The 11370-nt window shown below is 44.4% G+C and overlaps 1 pseudogene; it reads right to left on the bottom strand.

Moving 5' to 3' along the window:
- Nucleotides 1-8181: 8181 nt before the first annotated feature.
- On the bottom strand, nucleotides 8182-9904 carry LOC135700675 (uncharacterized; annotated as a pseudogene).
- Nucleotides 9905-11370: the final 1466 nt, after the last annotated feature.

The raw sequence follows: 11370 nt of genomic DNA, 5'->3' as shown, positions 1-11370 counted from the left end.
TTACATAATTTTCGAGAACGGGACGACGGTTTGGGAAGAATATGAGGGAAACCGTCAAAAATGCGCGATGACATTCTTATGAAGAGTGGGAGCCCATGAAGCAAATTCTTATAAGATTGAAACTTTGCACACGCTTATTTGTGATTCCTCAAAACATCACGAATTCAACGATCGATTATTCCATCAGGATTCTTCCCGGTTAGAGCATCTCCACTGCTGGTCTTCATTTCGGTCGTTAAATGACGCCCCACATCGGTCTTCATTTAGTTTAGCAACCCGACAAAATCCGATTTCCCACCACTGGTTTAGTATAATTATAGAAACTCAAACTCCCACCGTGGGTTGCCTAATTACATTACAGCAATCAATAGACGGTCCCTATTTCTTAGAGGAGGGAGTTAATACGACCGGTTGGGTTGAAACATGAGACTAAACTATACGTTATTGATGCAGTACTGACATTTATAGCATACTAGGATTATTATAATTTCACCGAGTTGCTTCGATCTCCTTCACTCCTCCTCAAGCTCAGTGAGTTGCTTCGATTACTCCTCCTCAAGCTTGGCGGGCTGTAGACCAATTTTCAGGTGCATCTTTTCCATCTTGACGCGAGCCAATGGTTTTGTTAGAACATTGGCAACCATTTGTTCACTGGGTCAATAGCGAACGTTCATCACACTATTGTTGACCAACTCCTGAACCTAGACGTAGGCTCCAATCCACTGTTGACTGGAGATACCGGAGCATCCGTTTTGCTTCGGTCCAGTCTGCTTCCGTTGGTCGACTCACCTTGCGGCCCAGAATTGAGGCGCTTATGGCGATGTCCGGTCTCGTGTTGACCGCGATGTTTAGAAGAGCACCCACCAGGCTCTGGAACTCGTCGTTTCTGGTATGGGCTCCTCGTACGACGTTTTCTTCAACGGCTTCATCAGCAAACGGTTTTCTAGTTAGTTCGCAGTGTTAACCGCTTCCGTCCAGTATTTCAACGGCATTCGGGAGTCCAGTAGCATGCAGCACGCCATTTCCACCAGTGAGCGGTTCTTCCGCTTCGCAACCCCGTTCTGCTGCGGAGTGTAGGCGGTGGTAAATTACTGACGTATCCCTTGCGCTCGGCAGAACGCATCCAACACGTCACTCCGAAATTCACCCCCTGGTCGGAACGGATGATCTTCGGGATTTTTCCAAATTCCGTCTGGGCGAACTTGACGTACTCTTGAATACGCTGGGAAACCTCGGACTTCTGCTTCAGGAAATATACGACGGTAAAACGGGTGAAGTCGTCAATCATGGTGAGAAAATAATGTCACCCACCGGGTGTCACGGTTCGCATGGGTCCACACACATCGGTATGAATAAGGTCCAATGGTTGCTTGGACTTTGGATTCGACTTCTTGAGGAACGGAAAACGTGTCAGCTTGCCCTCAAGACAGCATTCACAGACGACTCGGCAGCCGCACTATTCCATCTCGATTCCAGTTGCCATACCCTTGGTCACCAGCTCACGGACGGCCACGATGTCCCAACACACGGTGCCAAGTGTGCTGACAGTTTGGGGGTACCTTCAGGGAGTACAGTCCCCCAGAAATCGTTGCTGCCGCAATCACCTTCTTGTCCTTCAAGATTCGACATCCGTTGACGTCGAAAATGACCGTAGCACCGTTTGCCGTCAGCTTATTCACGGAAACCAAGCTCAATTCGAAATTCTGTACCAGCAGCACCTCCTTGAGAGTTACTATTGATGGCTCACCCTCCGGAGACAGCATAGTTACCTGGCATGAACCGATGCCTTCCGCCTTCGTCGCAGTAACATCGGCCAAAATCACGTCCTGCTTACGACTCTCATTCAGTTCAACAAAAAATGCCCGATCCACACACATGTGCGACGTTGCGCCGGAATCAACGATCCATGAATTTGATACCGTTGCAGTTCCTCTCGTCGCGAACGAATACTCCTTCTTCGGGGTTTCTTCGCGAGCTGCTCGCACCCGTGGTTGGTTTCGCTTATCACGCTGGCCATCTGATGATTTCCGTTCGCTTGTCCGCTTCTCGGCCAGAGATGGACAATCCTTCTGCTTGTGCCCCGGTTGTTGGCAAAAATGACACAAAAGTTGCTTCCACTTCACGTGGGTCATGAGCATCGAGTCCAGTCCGCCACTTGAGTAACGTTTTGCCACCTCGTCGACCATCTTGGATTTGACCAGATCCAGCGTTAACTCGTCGTCGGACCTGCTTTCCAACGTCGTGGTCAGAGTCGAGAACGATTCCGGAAGACTCCGGAGCACCATAGCTACCTGTAGACTCTTGCTCAGTTCCTCTCCAGTCAGCGTCAGCCTCTCGAACAGACCCTCCATTTCAAAAATGTGCTGCTCGACGTCTTCTCCGTCGGAATAGCGCTTCTCGCAGATTCGTTTGAGTATCGCCACTTTGGACGTCAGTGTTGCGTTCTCGTAATGTCCCCGCAGCTTCTCCCAGGTCGCTTTCGCCGATTTGCAGTCCTTGATTAGGTTCAGCTGGTTATCATCTAGCAGGAGGCCGATCGTCGCCCGCGTCTTCTGGTCACCGCTGTTCCACGCTGCCCTGGTAGCTTCTGTGGCCGGATTGGCGGTGGTGTCTACCGGTCCGTCACCGGTAATGTACTGCCACAGGTCTTCTATAATTAGCAGGAACTCAACCTTGGTTTTCCAGACGGTGTAGTTCGCTCCGTTGAGTTTCATTATTCCCAATCTCTCCATCGTGAAAAAAATTTCAGTTGTTTTTTTTTCGGTGATATGGTAACGTCCTCTCTCGACGATGGCCCATAACCTCTTAGAGGAGGGAGTTAATACGACCGGTTGGATTGAAACATGAGACTAAACTATACTTTGTTGATGCAGTACTGACATTTATAGCATACTAGGATTATTATACTTTCACCGAGTTGCTTCGATCTCCTTCACCATTATCATCCTTCTGGAATTTATCGGGTAGATTATGCCTAATATCCATTATGCGTCCTTTATGCCCAACGTTCATTATGCCTATCGTACATTATGCCTATCGTACATTATGCCTAACATCCGTATGCCTAACGACCGTATGTCTAACGTCGTGTACCCGTCGTGTGCTGTCTGTTGCTTGTCCCTAGTGCAAATGTGAACGTCTCCGATGAATTCATTTTGATAGGTTGAGAGTGTCACGGCAACAGTAAGGTGCTTAGAGTTCTAGTTCACTACCGGGCTCCGTCCACCTTGCCTCTGTGATCGTGCTTCTTGTAGTTGTTAATGGTAGTGTTCCGTTTATGCTTGATGAATAGAACTAGCTGTTTTCGCCTTCCACATTTGCCTCGAATATCTTCGGTAGTGAATCAGAAGTACTTTGTTGCATTAAGGCCTGTATAGAGATCGAAGCGAAGCGAAATCTTATATAAAATAATCGATTTTTCACCAGTGCGAAAAATGTAATCCACAAAAATTTCACTTCGCTTGGAACTGTAAACAAACACCATCCAGCGAAATCAAGGATTGTGGATCCTATTTATGTCCGTACTAGTGAAAACCGCAACAGGTAGCGAAAATTTGACGTTTCATGTTCGATACGGGTTGTTTGAATACATCAGTTGGTCTCAGTTTGTTGTTGTGTTTCTGGATTTGTGGATCTGTACCGACAAATGTTTTAAAAATGGATTTCGGCCAAGTTTTTGAAGACGAAGAGACGAATTTCAATAGTGATAATAGTATGTATTTCAATCAATTCATAATTGATGAATCATCGGTTCCTTTTGCAGAGTAAAAGAAAGTAAGTCCGCTCGGTTCGAGTGACTAAAGACTAGTGAAAATTTATTTCTAATCAACAACTACTGTTGCTATGTTGGTTGCTAAGCTACAGTAGTATATAAGGCATTATGTATAAAGTATAGGAAATCGTAGGTTGCTTCGATCTCTTCTAACACTCCCTCCTAAGCTACGAATCCTAATAATGTCTTAAATTCTTCCAGCTTCTGATTCATCAGCGGTTTGGTGAAACCGTCTGCTGGTTGCTGCTTCGTGCTAACATATCCCAGCTCGACGACTCCTCTTTCTAGCACATCTTTGACGAAATGGTACCTGATGTCCAGATGCTTGGTCCTGGGATTGTAGCCTTGATTGCGTGCGATACAGATGGCTGATTGATTGTCGCACCGGAGCGGAATCCCTTGGATGCCAAAAATCTGCGACTGGAAATGATGCCACCATAATGCTTCCTGGATGGTGCGGGAAAGCGCGATATATTCTGCTTCGCACGAGGATAGCGCCACTGTTGGTTGTCGCTTAACGTTCCAAGACACTGCTCCTCCCATGAACGTGAAAACATATCCGGTGGTGGTTTTCCTGGAATCCGGATCAGTCGTGCTTCACTGCCAGCGCCAGAAGGTATCCGATGGTAGAATATCGTACCACTGGGGAATACACTTCATCGAAATCGATGCCTGGCCGCTGCGAGCACCCTTTGACGACCAGACGAGCCTTGTACCGCTCGATCGCACCGGTTGGTCCTCGCTTCGTCTTGAAGATCCACTTGTTTTGAATGGGCTTCCGGTCACTTGGAAGGTTCGTCAACTCCCAAGTCTCGTTTTCTTCCAGAGCGGCGATCTCCTCACGCATTGCCGCAATCCACTGCTCGCGGTCCGGTCCATTGATCGCTTCCTCGTAGCTTTCGGGGTCATCAGACGGCATCTCAGATTGTATCGGTGACGGCTGGGGGGAAACAGCTTCACCAGTAAACGAACTATAAGTAACGAAATCAGAATACTTGCCTGAAAATACGCAAATGGCTCAGATCTGGCTTCTTACCGGTCCATGCTTCCTCCGGTATCATCTCAAGGGACCTCGTTGGACTCCTGTTAACGAGATACGCTGTCGTTGACACCGCCTCGCCCCAAAATTCCTTCGGGAGACGCGAATCGTTCAGCATGCTTCGGGCCTTCTCGATGAGCGTCCGGTTCATTCATTCCGCTACACCGTTTTGCTGTGGTGTGTACGGACAAGTCTTCTGGTGACGCACTCCATCCTTCTCCAAGCTGCTTCTGAACGGCGCATTGACGTATTCGGTCCTATTGTCCGTCCTCAGAACCTTCAGCTTTCGGCCGGTCTGCCGTTCAGCCATGGACTTGAACTTCACGTATGCTTCAAATGCTTCACTTTTTCGTTCCAGGAAGTAGAGAAAAACTTTTCGACTCGCATCGTCGATGAAAGTCATCACATAACGGCTGCTACCGAGAGATGGAACCTCGATGGGTCCAACCAGGTCCGAGTGAACTAAGTCCAGCAGACCTTCAGCTCGCGACACACTGGAAGGAAAAGGATTACGTGCATGCTTACCCTCGTTACAGGCGATGCACTCCGGGATAACGTCGTTTGCCAATTCGATGCCGTCGGCCATCGCCATCAGTTTCCGTAAACTTTGAAGGTTGAGATGCCCTAGTCGTCTGTGCCAGATTCTTGAACTCGTTGTAAGGATTCCTCGTTCCTTCGGTTGAGCATGTACAGGCCACCTACCTGTGTGCCCGATGCATGCACGGTACCATCGCTTTCGTGTACCTCGCATTTATCTGCAGTAAACACCACTGTCAATCCTTTTTGACACATCTTGCTGACCGATAGGAGATTAGTGGCCAGTTCCGGAATCTGCAGCACTTCTTGAACTTCGATGAGGCCTTCACTCAGCTCGAGATTGACTAACCCCTTCGCGACCGACTTCATGCTGTCGTTGTTTGCCGTTCCCACAGAACGCGACAATTCTTGCTGCACCACAAAATCGCTGCCACTCCGGGACATGTGACATGTGGCACCAGAGTCGAAGTACCGCTCCGAGGCGCTTACATTGCCGATTGCAAAAACGCTGCACAAAGCCTTACCAAACGTCCTTGGAGGATTTTGCTTCTGTGGACATTTCGCTGCAAAATGCCCATGGTTCTTGCAATTGTGGCATGTGTCGTCCTTCTTTGCAGAACCACAGTTGCCACCACGACGCTTCGATTTTTGGTTTGAGTACAGCGCACCGTCTGCGCTGTCATTCTTGGGTCCGCTCTGCACCTTCACGTCTTGCAAAATTTTTGCCTTTACTGCGTCAGACGTCAACGCAGTACCCGATGCCTCAAGTCCCATTATCATGGGTTCGTAATGCTCCGGAAGTCCCATCAGCAACAACGCAGCGAGCCATGAATCATCGACCTTGAATCCGATTCCCGCAAGTTTGTGTGTCGTGGACATCAATTCATCGACGTACGATTCCACGCTACCGCATTTGTCCAACCGGATCGACGTTAGCTTCCTCAGCAACCCGATTTTCCGCGTCAGACCGTTGTCCTGAAAAGCATTCCGCAGCTTCTCCCACGCCTTCTTGGCATCATTCGTGTCCTGGACCAGACTGTAATTTGTCGTCTACAGGCTCAAGCAGATGGTGACCAACGCCCGCAAACTAACCTCACCGTCGACTTGCTGACCTTCAGTCCGCGACACAGCGCACCAGGATCCATCGCGGATGAGCGTCATTTTCATGGCGAACGCCCACGTCGTGTAATTTTCACGACCCTTCAGCTTTTCGATGATCGGCATAGCGACCGCGTTGATCCGTCCATGTCCAGCAGCTGACACTCCGGCTCCGCCTCCAGCGGCCGATTGCCCAGTTCCGCTTCCGTTGGCACCGTTCATCTGCTTACCGCTTGGTATCTTGAGTTGGAGTTTTTACTGCTTCTCGAAACTTCTTTCTTCCGGCTATGACCAGTTCTGGGCCCATAACCTTTTGCAGAGTAAAAGAAAGTAAGTCCGCTCGGTTCGAGTGACTAAAGACTAGTGAAAATTTATTTCTAATCAACAACTACTGTTGCTATGTTGGTTGCTAAGCTACAGTAGTATATAAGGCATTATGTACAGAGTATAGGACATCGTAGGTTGCTTCGATCTCTTCTAACAGTTCCTTTTGTGGACGATGAAGAAGGAGACCTCTCGGGGCAAAATGGTAAAGAAAACCGCAAAAGACATCGCAATTCACCGGCATCCAAACACAAATCAAGAAAGAAACAGCGGAAATTAAAGCACACTGAAGAAAAACAGTGGCTGGCCGAATTGATGAAAAGTGAAGAACTAATTTGGAATAAGCAACATGTTTTACACTCGAACTTAAACGCTTTAAGTGCTGCATGGAAACGAATCGCAAATCAAATACCTTCTTCTACAGGTAAATATTAGCTGTGTTTTTTCAAGGTCTTCAAATGAGACCCAGTGTCAGTAGTTGTTTTATTATACTACAGTTCTATTTCTCGATTACTTTTTCGAAGGGACGTATCAGTTTTGGTAAACAATGCATTTGATCGTCGATTTGGCGTAACTGGAAGTTCGCCCACGCATGCTAACACTACCATCAGATTGGGGAAATTTCCCCCTACCTTACAGTGGTCTTAGAATGCGTAGGCGAGCTATCAGATACGCCAAATCGACGATCAAATGCATTGTTTACCAAAACTGATACGTCCCTTCGAAAAAGTAATCGAGATTTATGTTATGTTTAATGTTACATTTGAACTATTTATGTGTTTTTTTTTTATTATTGTAGTACCCGAGTGCAAGGCCATGTGGAGAAGCATGAGAGATGCTTTGAGATACAAGCGGAAAGCGATTGTAAAAGGCAAATCCGGTGATAGTGGAAATGAGGAACAATCCGAAGATGTTGAAAACGATGCCGAGGACCTTGACATCACAAACATGCTATCTTTTCTCACACCCGTTACCACTCAGTTCCTACGTAAAACAATAACCCTGGGTGCAACAGACGGTGATGCTCAAGAAACCCAGGGTCTATTCTCGACGATTCGATCAACGAAGAAGCATCGACTTCAAACTATGCGTATGTGAGTATTCATTTTAATTAAAAACTATAATTATAGACCAACATGTGAAAAGGACTAATGAACTAAATAAAAACAATTGCTTTGCTGATTTCTCATGAATCACAAGACACACAATCCAATTACACCGTATGAAAGAACAAACTTAATAAATTCACATACTGCCGAGCATACTGCTGTGTTGGTTTGAGTAAGTTTTTAGTGATTTGTGAGACCTCAAGGGTAAAGTCATTGTTTTTCCTAGCCTATTGGCCCTTTTCACTTGTTCGTTGAAAATTCACAAGGAATTAGGGATTGTCCATTAATTATATATACACATTTCAGGCTGTTGTACACAAAGATGAAAAAATGATGCAATAGAATCAGGAAACAACGGATTCGAAACTTAATGTAACTCTGGTCGGTAACGAATCAAAGCAGAAGAATCCACATGCTCAAACAGTAACAATGAGAATAAATTTTTCAATCATATTGCATCTAAACAGTGTTCTTTATTGCTGATTATAGTAAAAAATCTGAAATACTAGATACTAATGTTCACTCAAAAAAACTGCTTTTCGTTGCCAAGGAACAGCACCTTTATGTGAGTTGACATACTCTTTAAGGTAGTTTCTGATAATCACAGCATTTCCTTGTTCACGAACTCGGTTGGCAGAAAGCGGACATAACTGGTTAGTGTTATTCCTCCATTGTCCCCCGATGAGCTTGCCGTTAGCATCGTAGGAATCAGCAAAATTTGCCGGGCAATATGATGTTTTTCCTCCTCGCATTAAATAGTTGTGCAATATCACGCAGGCAGATACAACGATTTGAGCCTTGTCTGGGAAGCAAAACATGGGTCTGCTTAAGCATAACCATCTCGCGCTTAAAATACCGAAAGCGTTCTCGATACACCGACGGGCACGACTCAGACGATAGTTAAACAATAGCTGGTTCTCTGCAAGCATTGTTCCTCTCCCTGGTGTAAAAGGTTTCATGATTCTTCGGCATAAAGGAAACGCATCGTCGCCAATAAAAAAGAACGAGATTCGCTTTGAACCAATAAATGTATCTTCCGGCAATGATAGAGAGTCCTCAATGATTTTTTGCCAAATAGGCTTCCAGCAAACACGCCAGCGTCTCCTTCTGATCCACATGCTCCAATATCAACATAGCTGAACCTGTAGTCAGCATCCGATATAGCCATTAGCACAATACTGTGAAATTTCTGTAAGGTTACAAAATTACAGTTAAGCCCTTATGATTCTAAACGCTAGACATAATACCACAATACCTTGTAATTGAAAAATAGACTTCCAGCTTTTGGAGGGCACCTGATAGCAATGTGCTTGCCATCAATTGCCCCAAGACAATTTGGAAAATTCCACTTTTCGTGGAACCTGTTAGCAGTTTCAATCCATCTGTTGTTGTCATAACGAGGTAGATTTTCGGCACCCATTTCTGCACAAATAGCTTTGCTAACACTGATTATAATGGAACCAATTGTTGACTTGCTAATACCCCGTTCACATTACAACGTATATCACGTGATATACGCTGTCTTGCAATGAGCACTCATACATCTAGTTTTCACTGGAAATCCTTTGTATGAGTGTTCATTGCAAGACAGCCTATATTACGTGATATAGGCTGTAATGTGAACGGGGTATAACTCTATACGATGATGTTACATGGCGTTCAAATGTTCCTGAAGCAAGATATATGAAAACAAAATTTTATATTTTTATAATGTAGGCTTACATAAGTGCAAATGTTTACTCCAAAGTTATTGCGAGCTTTTCTTTCGGAGAAATTCCATCATCAGGCCTTGTATTTCTCTTTGGCTGAAGTCGACGGTATACCCTTTTTAGTATATATTCGAAATCATTGGTGTCCATATGAAAATTTTCCTTGAAGGCTGGTGGATATGATTTCATATCGTCAAACTGATAATAATGTAACATTATTTTTAATCGTAGGAAAGCGAGAAATTTAGTAAATACTTACAGCGGTGACGAATCTACCCTTGGTGCTCCGCTCTGCTAAATAGGGATTTACTCGCATAGCCCTTGTTTTACGCTTCTTTTTACGTAAATTACTTATTATAACTGTTGCTACACCCGCAGCAGCACTTCCCTAATAAAAAATAACCATAAACGAACGATAACCCAAATCATTGAACTATTCCACAAATGGTTTGGATGATACCCAGAACACGTCGTTAAGCAAATTAACCATACAATTTTTATTAGGGTTGCTGTAGCTGCTAGAGTCCAAAAATTTAACATTATTTTTGATTACATATAAATATCGCAAATCAAACAGATTTTGTCACCAAGAGCAGTTTTCCAAGCGGCAACACTGTAAATAGAAATCCAACGAAAATAACAGCAATTAAACCATAATAAAATCTGACAGTTGCGGTAAATTTTCACTTCGCTAGAAGTGTAAACTGACCGATTTCACTTCGCACGAACTGTAAACTGCAAGGTGGTGAAATTAAAATACGTTCCACAATATTTTTTCGCTTCCATTTTCGCGAGCGAAATTTCGTGATTTTTCGTTAGGTTTAAATTTTGTTTTGCTTCGATCTAGGCTTTAAGCAAACAACAGCGAAAGAGTCACTGGTGGATCCGTCATTTTCAGCGTGTTGTTATGGTCGAGAATATGGTTGCCAGTAAGCATATTTTTTCGGATGAAGTATTGACAGCTCGGTTGACACGAAGGAACACCTTCCGACACCCAAAAACACACATGAACCACAATAAGCACAGACACAAGGTGGCAGAGTGACTTACCCCCTGCGTTAGACTCATGTTAGACTAAAACGCTGTACAGACTGGATAGTTATAACATGTTATAACGGTTGTCAAATAATTGCAACACAGAAACCACCATCAAGATAGCGCTATAACATGTTATAACTCTGTAGTCTGAACGTACTATAACCTTCCCTGTTGGGAGGCAATCCAACTAGAAAATCGATGAAAAGAATCGATCAATTGGTACAATGATCTATTTGGAAAGCAGAGCGAAATTCGCCGTGTACTTTCAAGTCAAGGGGTATTGAACCGAAGTGCACTAGAGAACAAAGGGCTTTCTTAATTGAAACCAAAGACTTCTTGCGCATTAAATTGCTCCAAATATTTCAATATATTATAAGGTTTGTTTTTTCCTCCTTTCTTCCGTAATCTCTTACCGGTGATACAACTATCCCATACAACAAAGTAGATTTCAAAGATTTCAAACTTCCAAATGCTGCTGTTTCCGACATATTCCAAACATCATCACCATGCGTGTCAGTATAGTATAGGGACATTAACGTTGAAAACATGGTCATTTTTCGTTTTTTAGTTCCAAACTCTGTCTTACGTAGTATTTTATGATTTGACTTTTCAACTTTTGGTCAATGTTTGGGTTTTGTTATTTTCTTGTTTTTTGTTTTGTTAAACCATATTTTAGGGTTTTTAATTTTCCTCTAAAAAATGATTCTATCAATGAAAATTTCAACAATGATGCGAAAGACTAAC

Source organism: Ochlerotatus camptorhynchus, unplaced genomic scaffold (genome assembly GCF_037179485.1).
Source record: "Ochlerotatus camptorhynchus isolate MF236.1 unplaced genomic scaffold, CSIRO-AGI_Acam_v1.1 ptg000141l, whole genome shotgun sequence".
NCBI classification, from domain to species: domain Eukaryota; kingdom Metazoa; phylum Arthropoda; class Insecta; order Diptera; family Culicidae; genus Ochlerotatus; species Ochlerotatus camptorhynchus.
This window is presented reverse-complemented; position numbering and strand designations above follow the sequence as displayed.